The sequence below is a fragment of the Camelus ferus genome, chromosome 11, assembly GCF_009834535.1.
Source record: "Camelus ferus isolate YT-003-E chromosome 11, BCGSAC_Cfer_1.0, whole genome shotgun sequence".
Classification (NCBI taxonomy): domain Eukaryota; kingdom Metazoa; phylum Chordata; class Mammalia; order Artiodactyla; family Camelidae; genus Camelus; species Camelus ferus.
In genome coordinates, this window is record NC_045706.1 from 11,164,624 (window position 1) to 11,189,262 (window position 24,639).

Here is a 24,639-nt window from a genome sequence, read left to right on the forward strand (position 1 = left end):
CACCACTTCAGTTTCTTCAAGATTCTCTTGTATTTCCAATGCCCTTTCCAAGGATATGGAACGCTGGCCTTTTCAGGTGCAGCTCATCAGTCAGGGCAAAACCCCCATCCACTGTGTGCTGGCTCTGTGCCAGGCCCCACCTAAGCACCTTACAAACAGGCACAGTTAATGCTCATGGCCACCTATGAAAGAGGGAGTTCCTACGCTCAATTTCACAGATGAGAATGCTCAGAGGAGATAAGCAGCACGTCCAAGTTCACGTGGCTGGTAAGAGCCGGCGCCAGGGTGCCACCCAGGTCTTTTCCCATTTAGCATCCATGCATCCTGTATAAGGCAGATGGTCAGAACCTTCTGAACCATTTCTAATGAACAGGCCATCACCACTACATCCAGGAGGATAACATCAACCCACAGTGATGAACACCTTGATTCGACTTCTGGGTCAACTGGGTCCACTGGAAAGACTTTCCCAATAGGATCTCCGAAGAGAGCCCAGAAAACAGAGCCCAACAGACAAGTAACAAGAGCGGCTAGCCCGTGTCAGCACCAGGCTCCGTACCGGACGGTTTCTAAATACTAACTCCTTTCAGCCTCCCACCAAGGTAGGCACCGTTTTTACAGATGAAGAAATACACACAGATCAGGTAAACAGCTTCTCCAAAGTCACACAGCTGCTAAAAGTGCTGGAGCTGGGACCGAACCTCAACTAACCCAGTTCTCAAATATGGGTTTCCTCCTGACCAGTCAGAGGCCCGACCTGGCCCTCCATCACCACAGTCAGCAACTGAACCTCTGCGCATGGGCCAGCGTTGACAGCATGAGTCATTTACGAGTTCTGGACCAGCCAAGGTCTTCAGACTCCAGGAGCGGGTGACTCAGTGTAGCCACCCGGTCCTGGGCTCCAGATTTCTCTTTGTCAAGTGCACAGATCTGTATATGCTAAATGTCTGTTTATTAGAGCAAAACAAAGAAGTCAATGCAGGCAAATAAAATCTGTAGGAAACACATGGTTTCAGCAAGTCACTGGGGCAGCAAACAATAGAAGGGAATGGTCAGGCAAAATCTCTGCAAAGAGAAATTGCCTTGTGGGTCCCAAACCTGCAGACCCCCTACTTGGGCCAGCAGCTTGGGTTGGGAGGAGGGGCTGGAAGACCCTTTAAAGGGGCCAGGCCAGTGTTTGGGAGACCACAGGCCTCCAGGGCGCCTCTCTGAATGACCAGAGCCCCAAAGGGCGTGGAGGATGTGGCGGAACACATGTGCCCAGGGTGGGGCTTCCGGCTGAACGCGCCACCCCTCCCAGCAGTGTTAACAGAGTCGGCGCCTCCCCAGGGCCCACAGTTCCGTCTGACCCGTGAGTTTAGGAAAGCGCCTGTCTGCTATTATTCAGCAACTTCTAGGCGGGCCCTGTTGTTATTATTATTAACAAAGATAAGATTACAACTAATAATAACACGCATGATATTTACATGCGTTTCGTCCTATCGCTTCAGCCTTGCTCTCTGAGGGAGGGTAGAGTTCAAATTCCACACTTGAATTGCTCCAGAGGCCTCACGTGCCAATTCACCCAAAGGCAGATGAAATTTCCAGAGCCTTTTTAAGAACTAAGTGATTTTTTTTTTCTTTGAACGAGTATACCAGGTACTCTGCAGTTTGAGCTGCTGGGAGGAAAATGCCTATTGTCTTACATAAAAATTCCATACTTAACTCTCTACTCCACATCTCTCAGAAGGAACCTCTGAAACCTAGAGACACCCGCCCCCTCAACACACACATTGTGAAATCTGCACATTTCACCCAGCGGATTTGTGAGGGTGTCTGAGCCAGGCCTGGTGCTGCAGACCCAGCCGCGGGCAGTGTGAACCAGACCCGCACCAACCAGCTTATGGTCCAACTGGGGAGGACTTGACTTTGCACAAGAAAACCAGCCAATGTACAATTACAGATTTTGGTGAACACTGGAAAAGGAAGACATGAACAGGAAGAGGTTGTGATGAAGATAACGGGGCTGGCAGCGGCCCACAAAGGAAACCAGCTACTTGGGACAGCACGTGAAGGCTGCCCCGAGAAGATGAGGTTTGTGCCAAACTCTGAAGGTCAGTGAGGAACCGAATGGGTGAAGGGCAGGGAGAGGGTGGAAGGGGGTCCAGGTAGCAGGACCAGAATGTAGGAAGACACAGAAGGAACTCACAGGAGGCCAAACGGCAGGAGTGGGTGAGGCAGGGAAACTGGTGCAAGGTGCTGCTGGCAGAGCGGGTGGGCAAGGGCAAGCTGCCCCCCGCCCCAGAGGTCACCATCCCCCGCCTGGAGCTGGCAGGTCTCTTCTGAGATGGGTCCGGGGAAGAGGTCTGAACAGAATTTGGCAATGCCCGTCAGTCCTGATCACCTTCTCTGGATCAATTCATTAAAGCATGTGAAGTCTCAGAACAGGGCTTGCCCATGGGGACCCTCAATAATGTGAGCCCTCACTGCTCTTGTTGCAGGGCCAACACATTAAGGGGCTGTGGGACACTCTCAGGAAATCCCTTCTTTGGGGACTGGGCCTCTGGACACCCACCTGTGCCCATTCTTCCTCCTCACAGGAAGCAGGCCATGACCATTGTCTATTGTTCCCAAGCAAGTCATACCACGGGAGAGCAAGCAAGTAGGTGTCAGGTCTACAAATTTCCTGTGAAAAGTCCCTCTTTGTTTAGAAATGATGCCTGCTCGGGTCTACGTTTCCATTAGAGACCAAACAGAAACTTGCCCAGGAGAGTGTAGAATAAGGTACAGTTATGATCTGCCCATGACTAAGGCCCCAGCTCTACCCTGAGAAGGAGCCAGAACACACCTCGCCTCTGGAAAGGGGCCTCTGGGCCCACAGGGACTCAGCTACCAGTGAGGGCTCCCCCTTTGGGTCCACTCCCAAATCACCCAGGAGTGAGGCCAGCTGGGGCTCAGGCCTCGGCAGACAATGAACCCCACCTTCAGGTCCACATCTTGAGATGGGTCCAGGACACATCCTGTAGGGCCTAAAGAGACAGTACACCCATCCATCACCCATCTCTCCTCCATGTCCTGAGATGATGAGGATGACGATGACCAAGATGACAGGGACAACACCAGTTGGCATTTATCATGTGCCATGTGTCAAAGACTTAAATCTCAACAACCCTGTTATTATGCCCATTGTACAGATGAAAAGATAGAGGCTCAAGGAAATTATATGAGACCCTAATTGGTAGAAGAGCTAAGATTCAAGCCTAGGCCACTTAGACTTCCAACCTCAAACTCTCGCCCCCTCTGTGCAATGCACGTCACCGAGGGGGTCAAGCTCACTGATGGAGCTGCACTAACTGAGGTAGGTCCTCAGACATCAGGACCAACTGCAGACACCCACACGTGCGGTCTACCAGAAGCTAAGTTGGGACTTCTACAGCAAATTCGCTTCTTTGTACAGAAAAACAGCACATCCGAAAACCAGAAATATGCTATGTTGGATTTTGTTTTTAAATAATCCAATTATTTCTACTTAATGAACACAAAGGTTGTCTGAAAACGGACTTTGCTAATTCAGTTTTCCCATCTGCTGCTTCAGAAGCAGGTGAGAAGAGAAATGACAAATACAAAGAAACATCTCCATCTGGGAGAGCACATGGGGGTGTGGGCGATGCCCAGGTGCAGAACACGGGTTGGGGTGGCACCAGTCGTCTCTACCTTATCCTATGCCACCCGGTGACACACCCTGCAGGTACCAAGCCTGGGTGGGCTTCAGAGAAGACACTCATCTGGGCATCAGCATAAACGAGGGCACCCTGTCCTGCTCTTCTTCGTGTCGGCAGAACTCCATTGGCTTTATTCCCAGCCTCAGAGGACCCTGTTTCCTGTGAGGCTGCATCTTGGGGTTCGGGACCCAGCTGGGCAGACGCCTTAGCAGCCTCCCCAGTCCCACATCACCACTTGTGTGGCTGAGTTGGGACCAGGCTCTATCAGAACCACAGTTTTGGAAATTCTCCTAGAGTCCATTTAATCTGACCCCTTAATTTCACGGAGCACAAAACTCAGGCTCACAGCAGTTGTAGGACCCATTAGCTACAGGATCCAAGACTGGTAAAGGGCTTTTTTCCCCATATCACAAGCACTGTTTAAGAGCAGCAGGATGAGTTCCTGTTGGTGCTGCCAAACAGCTGAAAGACCATGAGCACCTCTCCTGAGTAGGTGAGGGCCTACACCAGTCCCTCCCCTTACCCTCACCTCCACTCCCCCCATCTTGGTTTGTCAGTGAGAAGTGCCAACCATGGGCCTGCCTGGACAGGGACAGACGTCTGACCCAAGACTCCCATCCCTTGACTCGCTGGTTCCTGCACCCTGGAGAGGGTAGATGAGCTCTCTGTCCCAGGAACCCCAATAGCTCGGGGAATTCAGCTGTGGGGACATGAGAGCCACAGGATCACACAGCCTGGGGATGGGGCTTCCTTGTTGGGTCAGGTGCTAAGTCAGCAAGAAACTCCTGAAATAATGAAAGAGCAGCCTTTGTTCCTTATTTTCTGGCCCATTTTGAGCCCTCACAGGCCTGTCTTGAGATGCTTGTTGTATCTGTACAATAAACTCCCTTTATTGGAATTGGTTCTTATGGGGCTTCCTTCCTTGAGACCAAACCAGCCTAAATGGAACTCACTTATTACACACTGGTGCATAAAAACCAATGGGTAAGTGCCAGGTGGTGAGCAGAACAAGAGAGTTAAGAACAGAAAAGAGCACACAGTCCCTGCAGGCCAGAGTCACATCCCAAGTACTGCTCATTTGAAGTAATCACCAACAAGAGGGTCTGGAGTACTTACATGGGACCTGGGCCTGGACTAGAAAGGGAATGAAAAGTTTGAGAAATGCCAGAATCAGAGCAATATGCTACAAAAAGGAAGAAAAAGGATGTCTCATGGTTTGCAGGGTCCAACCCCTTGTAGCTCATGAAAATTACCTGGGTCCACAGGGTCAGCTTTCTAAATGGCTAGCTGCTCCTGCATTAAAACCTTCTATGGCTCCCTAGTGCTAAAGCCTAGCTCTTCACTGAGGCACTTGGCAGTCCCCCTGCCAGCAGCTGGAAGATCCCTGAACAGCTTTGCTGTTTCACACCACAGCTACCAAGAGAAGGCAAAAGGCCACCCATACGTGACCTGGTCTAAAAGTTTACCTCAGTTTACCACCATCCTCAATCCCTAAATCAGAGCCCAGTCAGCTCAGCCTCCAGCACCTTGCCAGCCTAGGAATCCCTTAACTGGCCAAGGTGAGAATGCCTGCAGCCCAGTGCCCAGCTTACTGGGCAGTTATGGACCCAGCCCCCAGACTGATAAGCTGGCACAGGGACCCATCTAAAACCAGCACCAGAAAATAAAACACATCTTCCCACCCCTACCCCAACCCCACCAAACTGGCTAAATCCTGGCCCCATAGGAAAGCAGCAGAAAAGGTCTTCTGGTTTCTCAGCCAACTACCCAATAAGAAAACGCATCTAAGCCTCATTGGCTCCATGTAGAACCCACTTCCCCTGCTTCCCATCCCAGCCACAAGGATTAGATAGCGTGTTTCCTTGGCTGACCCTACAGCTTTACCATTTAGACTTCCTCATCTTTAAAAGCACACAAGTCATAAAAGGGAAAGAAAAGCTCATTGGATGGAGGCTTAGTATTTAGGAAGGACTCTCCTTGGTTAAAAACAACCAGCATTGTTTCTAAAAGTGGGTTAAGAATTCAGACTGCTCAGGCCCACAGCAGCCTCAAATAAACCTCCCCAAGACAATGGACACCACTGTTTTCCACCTTGGGACATCCTCCTAGGAGAAGCCAGGGATGTCCCCTGACTCCAGGTGGCCCCAGGCTCAGCTAAGGACTCGAATTTAAAGGCCCCACTCTCAGGGCTCCTTTTAAATCTAATCACCTCCCAAAGGCTCACCTCCTAAATACCATCCCACTGGAAGTTAAGGCTTCAACATCTGGATTCTGGGGGACACAAACATTCAGCCCACAACCCTAACTTTGGAATGAAAATCCTTGCTCTTCCTCTCCCCTGCCCAGGAGCCTCAGCAAAGGCCTGCTCTACCCTGAGCCTCAGTCTCCTCATCTGTAAAACAAGGCTGGTGATACCTCACTCATAGGGGAGCTAAGAAGACGAAGGAAAGTAAGGAACAGAAAGAAAACAGGGGGACAGATCCTGACATATGTACAGAGCCCCAAAAATTATGGGCAGGAGGGGAGTACTTTGAGACCAGGCACACGTGCTTGATTCACAGAGGGAAGGCTCCTGGGTTCCCAGCAGGGAGGGTAAGATGGGGAAAGGCTGCTGCTGTACAGAGGCTGCTGCAAGCCCCCACTTGCCAGCATCGGGGCAGCACAAAAAGATGGAAGGCATCTTGGAACCTGCCTTGCCAGCTAGACTCTGAAGGATTTGTACTTTCCTCTTTGGAACCTCAGAACCTATACAAATTATAATTTGTGGTCAGTAATAATAACAATCAATGTTTCAGTGCTTGGTAGGGGTTAGGCCCTGTGCTAAATGTATCCTGTGCATCATCTCAAGGGAGCCTCAACATTCTTCCCACTTTGCAGAAGAGGAAATTGAGTACAGAGTAGTTACGGGAATTATTCAAGGTCAGACAGCTAAGCGGTGGGTGGAGATTCAAACTCAGGTCATCTGGCTCCTCATTTGACCCCAGCCTCCACCCTTGACCTCCACTCAACCGCCTGCTGAATGCATTCGGTTCTTCTTTAATTTCTCCCTTTTTGGTCTTGCTCTATCTTTCCCCCTCAACAGCCCAAGCTACGAATCTGATAACCTCTGCCAGGCTTCCAGGCTTCCTGGTGGACCTCACACTGTGCTGTGCTGGCACCAGCTTACACAGGCACATGTCAGTTGCAAACATCTTTTCCCATCTCCCTGTTGAGTGACGTCAGGTTGATAGCTTGAAGCCAGCTGAGGAGGGAATATTTACACCACGAAAATCGGCAGATACTACAAATCAGGACATTCTTATACCCAGAGAGCCGGTTATTAAATATTTACCAGCACACCTCTGGCCTCACAGCTACAAAGGTGGTCGAGCTCTATCTGGCCTCTTGCTCAAGAGGCCTCTGTTGAAGTTGCAGACTCAAACCTAAAATTACTCTGTCTGATCAAGTTTTGAATTCCAAAATACAATTGCGAAAACTGAAAATCAAAGGGACACATCATACCGTGACTGCTCCAGGGCACCCCAAGCCACCAGGAAAAGGAAGTGGGCATTGATAGTGGATAACTGTTGTTTGAGTCCACCCAGGGCCCCTCTTGCTGCTGAAGAACTGTCCTGCCCCTACTTACTATGTTATGCTGCCAATCAGTGGCCTGCCACCTGCATATGTCTCATAGAACCCCAACCCCTGTTCACAAGTGTGGACGCAAAACCCAAGCAAGGGGGAGATTATAGCTCAGTGGTAGAGTGCATGCCTAGCACATACAAGGTCCTGGGATCAATTCCCAGTATCTCCATTAAAACAAACAAACAAATAATTACCACTCCTCCCCCCCCCAAAAAACAAGCAAGACCAATCAGTATGCTCTAATGATGTTTGGTCTACTGGGGCTGGCACAGGAATTCTTTCTTTCTGGGGATGGCAAATCTTAAAGACACAGCCATCTTTCCCATCACGGGGAAAGAGATGAGCTGTGTCAGTAAAGAAAGAAGCCAACACTCTGAGAGAAGCAGAACCAAGAGCTCTAGAAGAGGGGGGAGACAGGAAACAGAGAAGGACAATTAGTAGAAGACATCATTTGAGCCCCGCCCAGGATTAAGCCAAACTAAACTAAATGCCCTGGGGTTGATTCCTCTGTCATTTGTTTTGCTTAAGCTAGTTGGAGTTGACCTTCTGTCACTTGAAATGGAAAGAGATTTAACCTAATCACAGTTACCTTGCTGAAATTCAGAAGAACCAGTCGGCAAAATGACACAGGAACCAGTTGAAAACGCCAGTGGGCGGCACCCGAAGCAGCAGGTAAGCAGCACATTTTGGTAACGAACACAGAGCCTCTTGGGGCAAGTGGCATCTGAGAAAAGCATCACCATGAGTCTCTCCAATGTGCGTCCCACCAGCTCTCTCAGAATGTGTGTTATGGAAAAAGAGGAGTCCCACAGTTAGTAATCAACCAGATTATGATACAGGGGACAAACGGGAAGGAGTAAAGATTGAGAAGGAAAAGCCAAGAGCATGATGGAAAAGAGACTCGATTTCCTGTTTACCCACGTGCTCAGACCTTTACGCTAGAAAGGTTTAAAAATCACCTATTCCTGTTTCCCACACTGATGGGGTCTATAGAACAGTATTCTAGGAAATGCCAAGAGATGGTCCAAAAAAAAAAAGAAAAAACAGTGGGATTCCATACCCAAATAATTTTGAAAAATCTGATTTATACAGTGAAAAAGAATATTTTACTCCCCTGCAGACTTCTTGGAGCCTTTGATATAAGAATGTGCATTGGGAATATCCAAGAAGATGTAGTAAGCAGTATTTTCCCAAATATTTGACCATTGAACGCTTTTTCTCGGATATACCTATTAACATTTTCTGCCATGGTGTTTGATGAACGTTTGTAAAATGCAGGTCTAATCAAAACTCCATATTTACAGATGAAGAAAACAATGGTCAGACAAGTGCTAAAGGCCACAAGGCAACAGATCGGTGGCATAGCTTGAATAAGAAACCTGGTTCCTGACTCCCTGTCCAATGCTCCTTGAAGCTCCATTGTAATGACACCGAAAGAATTTTTGTCAGGTGTCTGTTGGTCATTTCCTGAAGTCAAGGCAAAGAAATACTAACACAAAAGTTTAAGACATTCATATATAATCTTGAGGTGGTACAGAACCAAGTTAGGTTCTGACTTTAGACATGCACACTTGGGTTGCTGTCAGGAACGCAACTTGCACTTCCAAATTCCAAGGGATGACTTTAGCCCGACTACCTGGTGGGCCCCGATCAGCTGCCAAGTGTCTCCACGTGCGAGGGGGGAAATCAAGAACTCACATACATACATCTGACAACACAAAACAGGCATAGTACAAACATCAGAGTGAGTTACAAAATGAAAGTCAGCTTCTGAGAATAAAATGCAAATATGTCAAAGAAGGCTCATAGCAGAATTAGACCAAAAAATCACTGGGTCAATTTAAACTTCATTGCCTAAAGTGACGGTATTTCCAACTCTTGAAGCGGATGGGGGAAAAAAGAGTTCAATTCAGAGTCAGAATCACAAAGATTTTGGAACAGGTATTAATTAGCTTTCTAAAACACTGACCTCTAGAAAATGTTCTGTCACATCACATTGCATGCTAGACAAAAGAGGCCAAGACCACTTCTAGGCCCATGGTCTAGAACTGTGCTATCCAATACAGTAGCCACTAGCCACTATGTGAATTTAAGTATTATTTAATTAAAATTAAACTAAATTAATTAATTCGGAGGAAGAAGGTATAGCTCAGTGATAGAACACGTGCTTAGCATGCACGAGGTCCTGGGTTTAATCCCCACTACCTCCACTAAAACAATAAATAAACCTAATTACCTCCCCTCTAAAAATTAAAAAAAAAATTAAACTAAGTAAAAAATTCAGTTCCTTAGTACCAGCCACAATTCTAAGTGCTCAGTTGTCACATGTGGCTAGAGACTACCACACTGGACAGCATAGATAAAGGCCACTTCTGTCACCACAGAAGGTTCTATTAGACAGCAAGGCTCCAGACTCTCTCACTCACCTCCCTGGTCACAGCTGATTGGCCCAGGCCAGGCCACCTAAACCAAGGGCAGCCAGCGGACAGCCAGAAGGTTTACAGGGTGATCTACATTGAAGGCTCAGCCCAATAGAGAGGCAGTGACTAACTTACCAACCAATTTCTCTTTTGGGGGACTGAACTCGACAGAGTGGGTCAGTTAGTAGTGGGGACATAAGAAGAGACGCAACAGCAGAAATCATGAAGTAGGGAGGGAAGCCACCAGTGGAGAGAGCCGTATTGAAAGAGGGCCCATGGGGAACAGCTGGAAGGAACCGTCTATTACCTGAAGAAAGCACACCTTGACTGTCACATGTTGGCCTGACTTCCAAAAGCCCTCCGCCTGTGACTGTCTGCCAGAGCCAGCTGCCCCTGAACACAGGGCAGCTGTGAGGGCCATGAACAGAACCCTGGCAGCAGTCCTCAGCTAGTGACTGATGGGGGATGGCTTACAGAACCCAGCTGCCTGGCCCCTTGGGTGGGAGAGACCTCAGGCTTGTGTTCTGTACTGGTTTTCAGAGTTCCCATGGGGACAGAGCATGTGCCGCCCTAACTGGTAAACTGCTTGACAGCACACTTTTTTTTTTTTTTTTTTTTGGCTTCCTTCCTTTTCCTCTCACTTCTCCACTCCCCTCCTGGTGTTTCCTGGGACCACCCCCCAGATAAACCACTTACACTACACTCACTGCTTCAGAGGCTACTTCTGGTGGAATCTGAACTAAAACAGGTAAGGTAAACAGAGTAGGTCTTTGTACCTTGCAAATAAAAAAGCCAAACATATATATTGGCTCTGATCAATCTGAGGGACTAGAATGTAATAAAAGACAACGAACGCTCACACATCACTGGTGGGAACGCAAAATGCTACAGCTCCTTGGGAAACAGCTTGGAAGTTTCTTATAAAGTTAAACATACACTTACCATTTGACCCACTCCTATATATTTACCCAAGGGAAACGAAAACTTATGTTCACACAAAAAGCTGTTCATGAATGTTTACAGTGGCTTTATTCATAATTGCCCAAAATTGGAAACAACCCAAATGTCCTTCAACTGCGGAGCAGATAAACAAACAATGGAATACTACTCAGAAATAAAAGGGAGCTGATACACGTGGTAATACGGACGAATCAAACAGCATTATGTTTAGTGAAAGAAGCCAGACTCCAAAGACTATATTCTGTGTGATTCTGTTTATACGACATTCTTGTAAAGATAAGACATAGGGACAGAAAGCAAATCCATGGTTGCCAGAAGCTGGGGGTTGGGGGAAGTGGTGACTATAAAGGACTCTGGAGGAACTTCAGAGGGTGATAAAAATGTTCTTGATTGTGGTAGTAGTTACATGACTGTATATATTTGTTAAAATGTGCAGAACTGTGCACTTTAAAAAGGTGAATTTTTTTATCCTAATGAAACAAATGAGGAAAATTTTAAACCTACAGCATCCCTTCATCAGTGGGCTCAGCCACTTTGCTCCAGCTCTCTAGGGACAAGACATACTCACACCTACAACACTTCCCCCAGGGCAGTCATATCAGATTTGGGGAGCTGGGGGAGATTAAAAATCTAACTCAAAAATCACTGCTTTAGCTCCCCCTTAGGCCAGTGTAGGCAGCTCGCCAGGCAGAGAATGTTGACCAAAGTTTCCACGAGACAGATTAGAAAAAACTTCCAAACGCTCACCAGAAAATTCAAGGAGACATCAGGGGGCTGTGATTGGAGTTAAAATGAAAGGGGCATCAATGGATAAACAAAGTGTGGTACCACCACACAATGGAATAGCACTCAGCCACCAACAGGAACGCAGCATGACGTCTGCTCCAACGTGGATGAACTTTGAAAATATTATGCCAAATGAAAGAAGGCCCCACAAAAGGCCACATTTTCTATGATCGATTTATGTGAAATGTCCAGCAAAAGAGAACACAGATTGGAGGCTGCCCGGAGGCACCACAAATGGGGAGTGACTGCTCACAGGTACAGGGCTTCTTCTGAGGGTGACAGAAGTGTTTTAGAATTAGGTAGTAGTGATGGTTGCACCATATGGTAAATGCACTAAAAAAAAATCACTGAAATGTACACTTTTAAATGGTGAATTTTATGGTATGTGAATTATCTCAATTTTTTTTTAAAGGAAAGAAGAGAAAGGTGCTCAAAGGCCAAACCCTCAGTACCAGAAACTTACAGCCATGACCTCAGAGTCCAAGGAAAGTGGCTCAGAAGGTGAGGGAATGGGTGGAGGTGGGAGTGGGGAGGAGTGGGGGGTGCTGCGGCCCAGGACCACCTCCCCAGACACACAGGCCTCAACCACGAAGCCAACATCAGCCAAGTTCCCTAAATTCTCTGAATCCTCAGAGCCTTTCTGAAAAGAATAGAGGAGACGGGGCTGGGGGGTGACCAGTGACTCCTGGGGCGGGGGCTCCGATTCTGCCCACATCCCAGCATAGTTTCTTGATCACAGCTGTTTCCCTATCAGACCTTGAGCCCCCAGAGCACAAGGGCCAGGTCTGCCTTGCTCACCACTACGTCCCCAGACCCCAGAGCATATGTGACACTCAGAGTGACTGAACGAATGAGACCAGAGTAGAAAATAAAATACTGCCTGAAATGTAGCACAATATACTCTCTGAAGACTAAAAGAGCGCAGAATAGACAAAACCTTTTTCTGGGCATGAAGAGACAGGATTCAAGTTCAAGTTGTGCCACCCTGAGTGGGCCGTGGGTCTTCTCTGGCCGTCAGTTTTCTCTTCCTTTAAAAAGGGGTGTTTGGCCAAGATAACCTTTCAGCACTTCCTCCCAGAATGAAGCACTGTATGATTCTGAAAGTATTTTTCCAAAATGATTAGAATTAAGACAGTGCCATTGCAGGGGGGACAGTCACCAGCTCAGAAGGCCCAATGTGTGACTTATCCTCTCTGGCTGGGGTTTGGTTTAGTCTAAAGGCAAGAGTCAGAGAAGACACATCAGCCTTGTTGACTAAAGCATATTTTCCATCAGGTGTCACAGAATTCTGTTCTTTCTCCTTTTCCCCAAGGGACTCCCCCAAAACAGTCCACACAAGCATGTGAAAATAAATGTGTCCTGTGGAAAAGCATGCACACATACACACACACACACACACCCCTGGGGCAAAGAACCGCCAGGCTCCCCCTCCCCTAGGCCAAGCTCCAGAAGCCAGATCTGGGAGATATTGCATTTTTGTGAAATTGTGTCATTATTCACAAAGAAGTTCACTCTCAGGCCTCACATCCACTCGAGAGCTGGGTTGGGCTGCCCAGAGCCACAGTGAAGAAAGAGCTGGCCACTTGCACCATTTTTATGGTGAGCTATGACATCCAAACAAGCTTGGGTGTGTGCAAGGGACGGAGCTGGGCTGCTGGTCCAGCCTTGGAGAAGCTGTGCATCACACACCAGGGACCAGGCTCATGTAGAGCTTGGACTCAGTCAATGAGGCACGTAAAACACAGCAACTGCATCGAGGACTCCAGGCTTCTGGTTGAAGGGTCGGGGGAGGCTTGTTCCTCTCCTCCATAAACCTCCCACGGGCAGGGTCCAGGGGGCTGCGGAGACCACCACGACAGGAGAAACAGACATCAGTGACCTAATGTGAAAAGTTTTCTGATGCAACCCTGAACCCGAGACAGTTCATGTCTGCCCCAATCCCCCATACCTTTCCTTGGAATCTGGGGATTCCACCACTGGCCAATGTAATCGACAACGGAGCTCTACCACTGAGCGCTGAGGGGCTGTGGGTGGTGCGGACACCAATGCATCATCCCTGGGCTGTCACTGCTGAACCGTCTGCAGGCTCAGAAGGACATGGCAACGGCACCCTCACCAACAGGTTAGGACAGCCAGGGTCTGAAACCAGCCCGGAGCAATGAGACCGTCAGTGAAAGCCAGGCCAGCATCCCCTACCAGGCGTGGGACAGGGCCTTTGCAGTCCACACTGACAATGACCCTCACCCTCCAGTGTCTGTCAATTCCCCTGAGGAACTCCTGGCCTTTCAGACACTTGGTTTACTGGCCCCAGGGGAAGAGGAAGACTTAAGTAAATCTGGGCACATTCCAAAGTTCAAACCTTCAACCATGGCCTCATCTCTCATCTTCAGGGAAGAGAAATGTTATTTATTGGGGTCTTCACTAAGACCCCATAAACATAAGGCAAAAACAAATGAATGCCCCTAAGCCCCTCACTGACCCCCCACTAGTCAGGAACTCACAACTAAAAGCAAATTCAGGAAGGCCACAATTCCACCTCTTAACAGTCTCACCTTTGCCTGTAAGTCAGGAGATAAGCAGAAGTATAGAATGTTCTACAGGAACATGGGACAGTGGCTTTAATGGGGAACACAAGGACCAGAAGGAACGCTTTGCCTAAGGTCACGCTGATACTCAGGGTAGAACTGAAACCAAACTCAGGTCTTATGACTCCTGGTCCAGTGCCCTTCCCCCCAGCGCCCCAGTGTCACCGGTGCACCCAGTAGTCGGGGCTCTGGGGGCCAGTGGAGCCACACATCCCAGGGAAAGACTCATAGAGCCTCCCACTCCTTGGCACTGGGAAAGGGCTACACTCCGTTCCCTGGGATTCAGCTGAGCCTCTCCTGGGAACTTCATCATCTCTGCCCTCAGGTTCCAAAAAGGGAAACAACAGGGCACTCTCTGCCCATCACAGGCCAGGGCTGCCGGGCTCAGAGCCCAGTGATCCGCCAGCTGCCCATGCCACCAGGACCAGAGGCTGGGGCTGGCAGTCAGGTGTTTTCCCTTCCACACACCTGGCTCCAAGACAGTCCTGCTACTTGCACTCCTGCTCAAGCAGCACCAGCATGCCGTGCAGACCAGCAGTCACAGGGACCCGCCAGGGAGAGGGCTCACTGCAGCCCTCCAAGCCACATGCCTTATGCCATGTCCCTGGACCCAGGTTGAGCTTGGCACACTTGTCCAGATGTAGCAACATCTCAAGGCATAAGGGTAGGATGAAAAAAAGAAAACACGCCTCCCATTCATGGGAGAGCAGCAAGTGGGAGATGCGCAGGGCAAGGGAGGAGGGTGCAAGTTCAAGACCACCAGGATCGAGGCCAGTGCCTCTCAACACCGGGACATCTGCGGTGTCTGGAGATATTTACTGTTGTCAAAACTACGGGGGTGCTCTGGGCATCTATGGATGCTGTTAAACACAGGACAGCCCCACCCCCTCAACAAAGGATTATCTGGCCCCCAAATGTCAACAGTGTCAAGGCTGACAAGCCCTGCTTTAGATACTTACCTGTGGGAAGAAGGTTTTTTTCTTTTCCTTTCTTTCCCCCAGGTCCCTTTCATCTCCGCTGTATAAGATAGCAAGCAAATTAACATGGGAGTAGACAATTACAACTTCAGATAAACATTCACAGCCTGTCAGAATGGAAGTTTTGGCTTTTCATCCATTGCAACGACTGTCAGTCACTGGGGTGCAGGAAGGAAGGCCAACCTTTGGGAGAATAACTCGGAGTAGAGACAGCCTTTAAGAGGAAGTTCTCAGTATGTTCTTAAAAAGTTTAAGCATCTCAAAAAGGCCTTCGTGATGCCACAAACATCCAACGTGTGCTGCCTTTTTCACTGGATCGAATAAGCAGCACTCTGGCAGGGGCTCTGGATACAGCCTGCTTTTTGTTTTAACGTGGTTTTAATCAGGGAATGGGGGGTCTTCGTTCCTCCAGGAAATTCTGTCAAATGTTTCACATTCCTCGTAGAGAACAACTAAACCGTGGGGTGAGCAGCATTTTGTTGTTTCTTAACGTCAGTGTGAGAGGGGAGAAAAAAAGTGAGGAAGGAAAAAATGCAGATGTTCGTCATTGAAAACACACTCAAAACCAGAAACATTCTTCCCCTCATGCGCAAGGTCAAGAATATCTGGGTAATTTGCTTCGTGTTTTGCAGACGTGCTAATGGAACATGAGAAATGCTGTTGCAAAGGCCCTTGACAGGCGCGCCGGGAGACACCTAAAAATAGGCATTTCACCCCAAGGAGAGTTATCTGTTAGAACTGCATCATTCTCAGCATGGCTGAGCAGCACAGACTGTGACACCGGGGCATGAAAAATATAGTAACGGGCGCTATGACAAATTCTCTGTACTTAGAACAAGAGGAGATAAACTGGGCTGTGACTAAGCCACTCGCTTTGAAGCTCACTTCCAATTTTCCACGTAGCTCCTACCCAGCTATCAAGATGCTGATTTGGGAAAGTGAGGGGAGAGGATGGGGCATGTCTGACATCACCTTATCCCTTCCTGGAAGTAAAGGAGTGGCGTAGAAAGTTTATAGACCTCCAGCAAGTTACGAAATTTCTCCGAGCCCCTCAGTTTTCGTTTGGAAAATAGAGGTGGTTGTGAAAACTAAAACTGAGAATGTATGAGCCCCGGGCTCAGCCCGGAGGAGGCCCTCACTCAACAACTGTGAGCATGTGCTGATTTGAGGAGACAGCTTTCCAGGCAAGGTCGACCCAGAGTGCTCGAGGGGAAATTCTGCCTCTCAAGAGCCTGTCAGGACTCAAATCTCCTCAGACTCAGTTATTTTATCCATTCTGTGAGTCCCTATCCAGCCTGGTCATGAATGTGGGACAGCAGGGACTTCTGGGGGCAAAAATTAGTGAAGTCCTTTTGCAAAGCGATTTGGTAGCACTTAATCCACATCCCTCCACCACCAAGTCCACCTCCAGGCATCTGCAATCTCCACTTCTGGGGGTCTGCAGTGTCCTCCCAGGAGTCTACAATCTCCACTTCTGGGGGTCTGCAGTGTCCTCCCGGGGGACTGCAATCTCCACTTTCGGGGGTCTGCAGTGTCCTCCCGGGGGTCTGCACAAAAAGGTACGATAATGATGCTGGAACAATGATGCTGCAAGAGTTGCTAATCTTAATGGAGCATTTAAAAAGTTCTAAAGCCTTTATGTGTAACTTAAACACATACACTTGACACATTATAATCTGGTATATTCTACATGTGGTATTTATTTGATATACATTAAATAATTGAACCTTACAAAGTAGGTTTTATGATTATTTTACAGAAAAGAAAGTGGAGACATGGAGAGATGAGTAATTTGCCCTAGGTCAGGGGTCAGCAAATGTTTTCAGGAAGAGGCCAGATGGTAAATATTTTAGGTGGGCCAGATGGTTGCTGTCACAACCACTCAGCTCTGCTGTTGTAGCATGACAGAAGCCCCTGACAACAGGTAAACAAAAGAGCATGGCTGTTCCAACAAACCTTTATTTATGGACCCTGACTTCTGGATCTCATATGACTTTCATATATCAGGAAATATCATTTATCTTTTGATTTTTTTTCCCCCAACAACTTAAAAAGAAGAAAATCATTCTTGCCTCGCAGGCCATACAAAAACATGAGCAGGGTGGATTTGGCCTGAGGGCTGTAGTTCACCAACACTGCCCTGGGTAACACACACACACACACACACACACACACACACACACAGACACTGCCCCTCAGTGAAGTCCTGTTCAAAGCCAAGCAATCTAGTTCCAGAAGGCAGTCATGATCTCATGCTTTCTTTACTTCATTTAATAGCAAAAAGAAGGAAGAAAAAAATGGCTCAATAATTACGCATGCATATTATGGGATGTGCTGCAGCATTAAAAAGTCATGCACACACGGATCGAACAGAAGCAGCTCTGGACGTGTTAAGTGAAAAAAGCAAGTTGTGCATCAATACATACATCATGGCCCTATACGTGTATTAAAAATAAAACTAATTGGGTGTATTGTGTATATGTATATACACACTTGTTTGCAGACATATCAATAGTGAACATAAAGAAAGAGGTCTAGAAAGAAGAGGAAGCCTTCATGGCCAGGGAGGGCAGTGGGTTGATGGAGGGGAAGGGAATTTTGAACTCTGTTGTGTATGTATGCTGCTTTATAATTTGAACCTTTTACATCCCAAATGCATCCTTCTATTCCTTGTATAATAAGAGAAAAAAAATGGAGGTCCTAGTGACAAGGCACTACTACTAACATACTTTGAGCTCTCTGAGCAATTTCCACGTACCAAAAAAAAGCTGGTTATAATTAATTACTGTGGACATTCTTTCCAGAAGGGAAAACAAGCAACAAAGGTGACATAAACTATAAGTGAACACAGCTGTGTCTCTCCCTGTCTACCAATGGTGATTTTTTTAATTGCATATATGCATAACGTAACCTTCTCTCGACAACATCAACCCTCAAACCAAGGATGTCAGTTGCAAACAAAGCCAACAAGGTTTGCATCTGGTGTGTGATATTCCAGGCCTAGCTTTCTTGCCTGCATGAACTTTAATTTATGAAGTTATTTTGGTTTGCTCAACTGGCATGAGCACAGCCAAAGGGGGAGTCATCAACCGGGGAAATGAGATTTCCCTCAGTGCCAATTTTTAAATCCAGCCTCCAGGTCATCTTATTTTTTTGGATGCTTCCCACAGTCACATTTTTTGTTTGTTTTATATGAAAGAGCACATTCCCTTTCCCTAAGCCAGCTTTACCATTTTCCAGGGCTCTTATTAAACGCATCTTATTCAGATGGAATGTTCTCAGAGTTTCCGCCTTTCTCTGGCCTGGGTAGGAGGCCTGGAGTAGATGACAGTCATGCAGACCCCGCATTCTAGGCCGCCTCTGTGCGCCCCACAATCACATCTGCAGAACAAGAAGGTCCAAGATCCCACTCTGACCCCAGGATCCCAGACTCTGCTCAGATCTGTAGCAGACCCCAGTGGAGCCCTCAGCCAGTCTCTCTGTGTCCATTAAAACAGCAGCTGCCACAGCAGAATGTGGAGGTGCTAAAATGCAAATCTGGGAGGAGACAGGTCTTCTCAGGTGACGTTCCCATCAGAGTTGTGAGGGCCTTCTGTTGACCCCAAAATGAATGTTTTCAATACCAAGCAGCATCTGATTTGGAGGGTCCAGGAGGGAGCTTTAAATCTCAACTGGGCACGCCACACTAGTCCCAGATTCATGACATAACTGTATGCATTGCCAAAACTGGCAAAAACACAGCTATCCTGGCCAGTGTTTGAACCCATCCAGCTGTCTTGTGGCCTTCAGATGCCATGTCTTCCATGTGGCCATTTCCTAGTTGATTGATTTATGGTGGAACATTACTTGCCCCTTCGGATAGGGCAATTATAATTTCTTGCTTTTGTGATGGGGTCAATTTTATGTTTTCCAAATGCTCCCCCACTACACTGGGAACAGAAAATAAACTGTTATACTATTTATTTGAGATATATTGCATCCAAAACAATAAAATACTTAGGAATAAATCTGACCAAGGAAGTGAAAGACTTATACATGGAGAACTACAAAACACTGATTAAGAAAATTAAAAATAACTTAAAGAAATGGAAAGGTATTGCAGTCTCTTGGGTTGGAAGAATCAATATTGTTTAAATGGCCATACTGCCCAAGGCAATCTACAGATTTAACGTGATCCCTATCAAATTACCTAGGGCATTTTTTACAGAAATAGAACAAATAATCTTCAAATTTATATGGAATCATAAAAGACACAGAATTGCCAAAACAATACTGAAGAGAAAGAACGAAGCTGCTCACAGTGAAAAAAAAATATGACAATGAATATATGCATGTTCATGTATAACTGAAAAATTGTGCTCTACACTGGAATTTGACACAACATTGTAAAATGACTATAACTAAATTAAAAAAATGTTAAAAAAAAAAAGAACGAAGCTGGAGGAATAACCCTCCCAGACTTCAAACAATACTGCAGAGCTACAGTAATCAAAACAGGATGGTATTGGCACAAAAACAGACCTATGGATCACTGGAACAGAACAGAGAGCCCAGAAATAAACCCACAGACATACAGTCAATGAATCTTCGACAAAGGAGGCAAGAATATACAATGAAGAAAAGACAATCTCTTCAGCAAGTGGTGTTGGGAAAACTGAACAGCAGCATGTAAATCAGTGAAGTCACAACAATCCCTCACACCACACACAAAAATAAACTCAAAATGGCTTAAAGACTTAAATATAAGGCAAGACATGATAAACCTCCTAGGAGAAAACATAGGCAAAATGTTCTCTGACATAAATCTTAGGAATGTTCTCCTAGGGCAGTCTACCCAGGCAATAGAAATAAAAGCAAAAATTAAAAAATGGGACCTACTTTAGATACAGAAATAGATATAGTTTTTTTTAAATGGCGTCCACCTTCTTAACGCACTTTTAAGTACACAATACAGTATTGTTAACTACAGGTTCAATGTGTACAGTAGATCTCTAGAATTTACTCACCTTGCATAACTGGAACTTTCCCCCTGTTAAACAGCAACTTCCCACTGCCCTCCTCCCTCCAGCACCTGGTTACCTCTATTCTACTTTCTGCTTCTATCGATGTGACTATTTTAGATATCTCATATAAGTGGAATCATTCAGTGTTTGTCCTTCTGTAACAGGCTTACTTTACTCAGCATAATGTTCTCAAGATTCATCTATGTTGCTGCATGTGGCAGGATTTCCTTCTTTTTCGAGGCAATATAATAGTCCATTGTATGTATATACCACATCTTCTTAATCCAGGTATCTGTCAAAGGACTTTTAGGTTGTTTCCATCTCTTGGCTATTGTGAATAATGCCTCGATGAACATAGGTGTACAGCCATCTCTTTGAGATCCTAATTTCAATTCTTTTTGATAAATACCCAGAAGCGGACTTGCTGGATCATATGGTAGTTCTATTTTTAATTTTCTGAGGATGCTCCATACTGTCTTCCACAGCAGCTGCTCCATTTTACATTCCCACCAACAGTGAACAAGGGTTCTGATTTCTCCACATCCTTGTCAACACTTGTTATTTTTGGTTTCTTGATAATGACCATTCTAGCAGGTGTGAGCTGTTATCTCACTGTGGCTCAGATTTGCATTTCCCTGATGACTAGGGATGCTGTGTAACTTTTCATACACCTGTCAGCCATTTGTGTGTCTTCTTTGGAGAAATATCTAACTCCTTTGCCCATTTTCAATTGATTTATTTTGTTTTTTGCTATTGAGTTATAGGAGTTCCTTATATATTTTGGATATTAATCCCTTGTCAGATATGCGGTTTGCAAATACACAGTTTACTTTAGAGCAGTGTAATATGGCTTATTTAAATATAAGATTTTCAGACTTCTATATCAGGGGTTGGCAAGACAATGCCTGTGGGCCAAGTCTGGCCCAATACTTGTTAAAAATAAATTTTTATTGACACACAGCCACGTCCATTTGTGTAGGTGTAGGCTATGGCTGCTTTCAAGCTGCCATGGTAGAGTTCAGTAGTTGCAGCAGAAACCACATAGCCCACAAGCCTAAAATATTTACTATCTGCCCTTTTCAGAAAAAAAGTTTGCTAAACGCTGGTACATAGGATCAAGGCTTAAAAGTGTATGTCTATTTTGGTCCCAATCATGTGACAGAAAGGACTATTCTGGGTCAGACTATTCTATTTAAACACTGACTTTTGTGACTGAAAACGACTTTAAATCCAAGCTCTTCCCATGCAAGCATGTACGTTACTGATGAGTCTCTGGTGCTACTAGGAGGTGCCTATTCTTACACAGCTGGTGGACAGTCATGGTTTTCACTCATTGGCACTCCTTCCTCCCCTTCTGTAACAGCCATGCCACCTGACCGCCTCCATCCTTCCCTTCCTCCAACTCCAGCCACAGGGCAGGCAAGTGATTTTGTGCTACCAAAAAGTGTATTTTCTGGGACTTTCCAGCTGGTTTTCAAAAAAGATGCTCTCTTTGCACTGGAGTTGCTAAGAGAGCTGCTCTGGGAACCCCTGAGCAGCCAAGAATTGAGTGGAGGAGAGACCAGCAGAACTGACAGTGAGGGACAGAAAGAAACCCCAGGGACACCGTTAGAATCCTGGATCCAGAAATCCAGCAATACCCTAGATTCCCAGACACATGAGGCCATAAATTGTCATTTTTGTTTAAGCTGGTTAATTTATGTTCCTGTCACTTGCTACCCAAGGATTTCTGAGTCCTGCAGTTGTGGTCTTTTCATGTTCTATTCCTTGTATATAAGGAGTATATTAGTTTCCATGTTTCTACGTTATCTTAATAATTTTCACCTTAAAAAATAAATTAATTAAAAAAAAATTTTTCACCTTTAGTGGGTACAGAACCCATTAGATGAGACAAACCTGACCTGGCTACCCAGCCTGCTGATACAATGCAGACCTCTCTGGCTGCCATAAGCCTACCTCGGCAAATCTTGCATGCAGCAGACAACCAGCCAGGCACCACGATGCCATGGGCAGCCCTTGTCATGCAGGAGCCAATCAGGTGCCCACCTAATCAACAAGCCCAGGTACTGCCAGCCTGGCACCAAGGCACAGTGAGACTGTCTTCCCACTGTCAATGAGGCATTTAGCTATGAAGCCCTACTCCATTCCTTTCCCTGCTGGACCTCACACCTCAGAGCTAAGGATTCCCTACTTAGCAGTAAACTTACCCACTCAGTGCTCAATATTCGGCCTCTTGGTCTTTATTTTTTCCTTTAACATAGTGTAAGTTAGTTGTGTTCTTTGCAAGCTTTTCCCTCAAGGAGGCAAGTTCCAGATCAAGATAGATAAGGTGTCTGCCCGGCCACACCAACTGCCCCAGTGCCTGGGACCAGAGCAGGGCTCTGTGCCTGTTTGTTAGGAGGGTAAATAAATAAATGAATATGTCCTAAGTGCCCACACTACACCATTTTCCACAATCATATATAACACTGCCTCTTTCTACAGCCACGCCAGCTTCATTCTGAAGTTCCCAGAGCTGTTTGTGGTCAGCAGTGCGGGCCAGAATCTGCAGAAAGACCCATGTTAGGACAAGCTTCTTGAACATTTTGGCGAAGCCTCATTGGACCTGCCAGCTGCTGAGAGGGCTGGGAAAAGAGAGCGCTGAAGGCCATCTGTCACATGTCCCCGACATGAAATTGCTCCAGGGTTACTACCTCCCTTTGCCCACAGGACGCAGCCCTCCTGTGACCACATGGGGGCCACGGGCCAACCCCTCACATCAGCATGGCCCACCCTAGCTCACTGATGCCCTTTGCCCTTCTCCATTTGTTCTCACTGAAGCCCTGGAATTAGGCGGCAGTACCATCCCCAGTTTACAGATGAGGAAACCCAGGCTGAAGAGAACCATTTGCTCTAGGTCACTCCGCCTAGGAAGTGTTACATTAATGAAGGAGGGAGGCCTGAGTAAGCAAACTGTAAGCCAGGAAATACCCCAAGGTTATGAAATTCAAACCCTAAGTCAGAAACAGCCAACTAGGCTTTAAGTGACAGTCAGTCAAATAATCTCCATTCTTTGCTCCCTCACTTTCTCTACCTATGTCTTTCCCCAGCTGCTGTCACAGGAACACTTATAACACTTATAACTTCTGGTTTGGCACTGCCCAGTTGGAATTGATTTTTGCTCCAATAAACTCCTAAATGTTTAATCTCAGTTTATCCTTTAGCATCAGTGACTAGAGCCCAGATTTTGTTTAAAAAATTTTTGCAGGGGGTGAAGTAATTAGGTGAATTTATTTATTTATCTTGTTTAATGGAAGTACTGGGGATTGAACCCAGGACCTTGTGCGTGCTAAGCAGGCACTCTACCACTGAGCTATAACCTCAGAGCCCAGATTTTTTCAACCATTAATCCCTACATTTGCAATCAACCATGGTCAAGTGGCCCCAGCAAAGGACCAAGAGTCTGGCATGAGCCTATTCCCTCTGACCGCAGGGTGCTCTGGCCTGGGCATGTGCATTCCTGGATGTTCCAGTGAAGCAGCATCAAGTCATGGACCTCTCTGCATCCTCTTTCCTTTCAAAACCCTGCTTAGGGGCCTGCCCACGTGGACAGAAGGCCGCTCCAAGCCCTCCTTCAGCCCCTACTTCCCCTACAGGGTTCAGGCCTCCGACTAGGAAGCTTTTACTTCATTCTACTTGTTTTTTTGTTTTGTTTGAATGAGCTTTCTCAAAAATAAAACTTACTTCCTCTCTTTCCAACAAGAAGTCAGATTCTGAAGGTTGTCATTTAGATTACAAAAAAGAATCATATATATTTAAACAGAAAATCATGTTTTTCAAATGCCTTGGTTTCAACACTGCCTTCCCAAACAAAGTTTTCTTCCGAGTCTTTTCCTGCTCTTTCATGGTAGAGTGACCATGTAATTTATTGTCCAAACAGGAGTCCTTTTAAGAATGAAAGGGGACACTATTAATCCTGACATGGCCATATGATCACCCTTCTTTGTAGGGGGAAGGGTTGTCACCATTTCTCGACAGGGCCCAGGAGAATGCGGTGCACCACTTCCAGACAGCAAATTGCATTCAGGTACATTAACGTTGGGCCGTGGAAGAGTCAACAGCCACAGAGTCCACTTTTAAATAAAGAATAGTATTCTGTTCACTCCACTCTCTGACCCTGGAGCTTGAGTATCTGACAGAAGAGAGATGTCTTCCCGCTTGTTGCCCAAGAAGGCAAAGAATCTGGCTTTAAGGATCTTTATTTTCTAGCAGTAATTCTAATGTACTGAGACTAAACCTTTCCAGTCCTCGAATTTTCTCAGGCAGTGAAGGGTGGTGTCTAGTCTCAGAACAAAGAGGGCTGGAGAGATCACAGGGACCATCCTAGCTGCTGGGCAGGGCCACACCCATCATTCCAGATGGAATCGAATCTCTGCCCTTTATTTTAAACCTTCAGAGGAAATCGTGCCACCTCCTGGGGTGAGTCAGTCCAAAGTTTAACTGAGATATTCAGGGCTTGGCACCCCTCCTTCCGGTCCACCCTCCACCCAGGAAGCCTCCTACACTGTACAGGGTGCCTTCTCCACAGCAGATCAGAAAGCCCT

General features: G+C 46.5%; 1 protein-coding gene and 1 long non-coding RNA gene across 7 annotated transcripts in view; one reads left to right on the forward strand and one right to left on the reverse strand.

Moving 5' to 3' along the window:
• The window catches only part of GRK5 (G protein-coupled receptor kinase 5), a 203,128-nt gene that overhangs the window by 156,193 nt on the left and 22,296 nt on the right, over nucleotides 1–24,639 (reverse strand). The gene's annotated exons all lie outside the window — the stretch shown is intronic.
• LOC106730728 lies at nucleotides 1,758–23,246 on the forward strand. 4 transcript variants are annotated; one of them, XR_001367188.2, is made up of 4 exons: nucleotides 1,758–2,093; nucleotides 7,854–7,997; nucleotides 11,904–11,992; nucleotides 22,541–23,246. It is a non-coding gene; the product is annotated as an uncharacterized LOC106730728 (long non-coding RNA). The 4 variants fall into 4 exon arrangements; XR_004323764.1 differs by having other exon boundaries at nucleotides 7,858–7,997; XR_004323765.1 differs by lacking the exon at nucleotides 22,541–23,246 and adding an exon at nucleotides 17,331–18,215.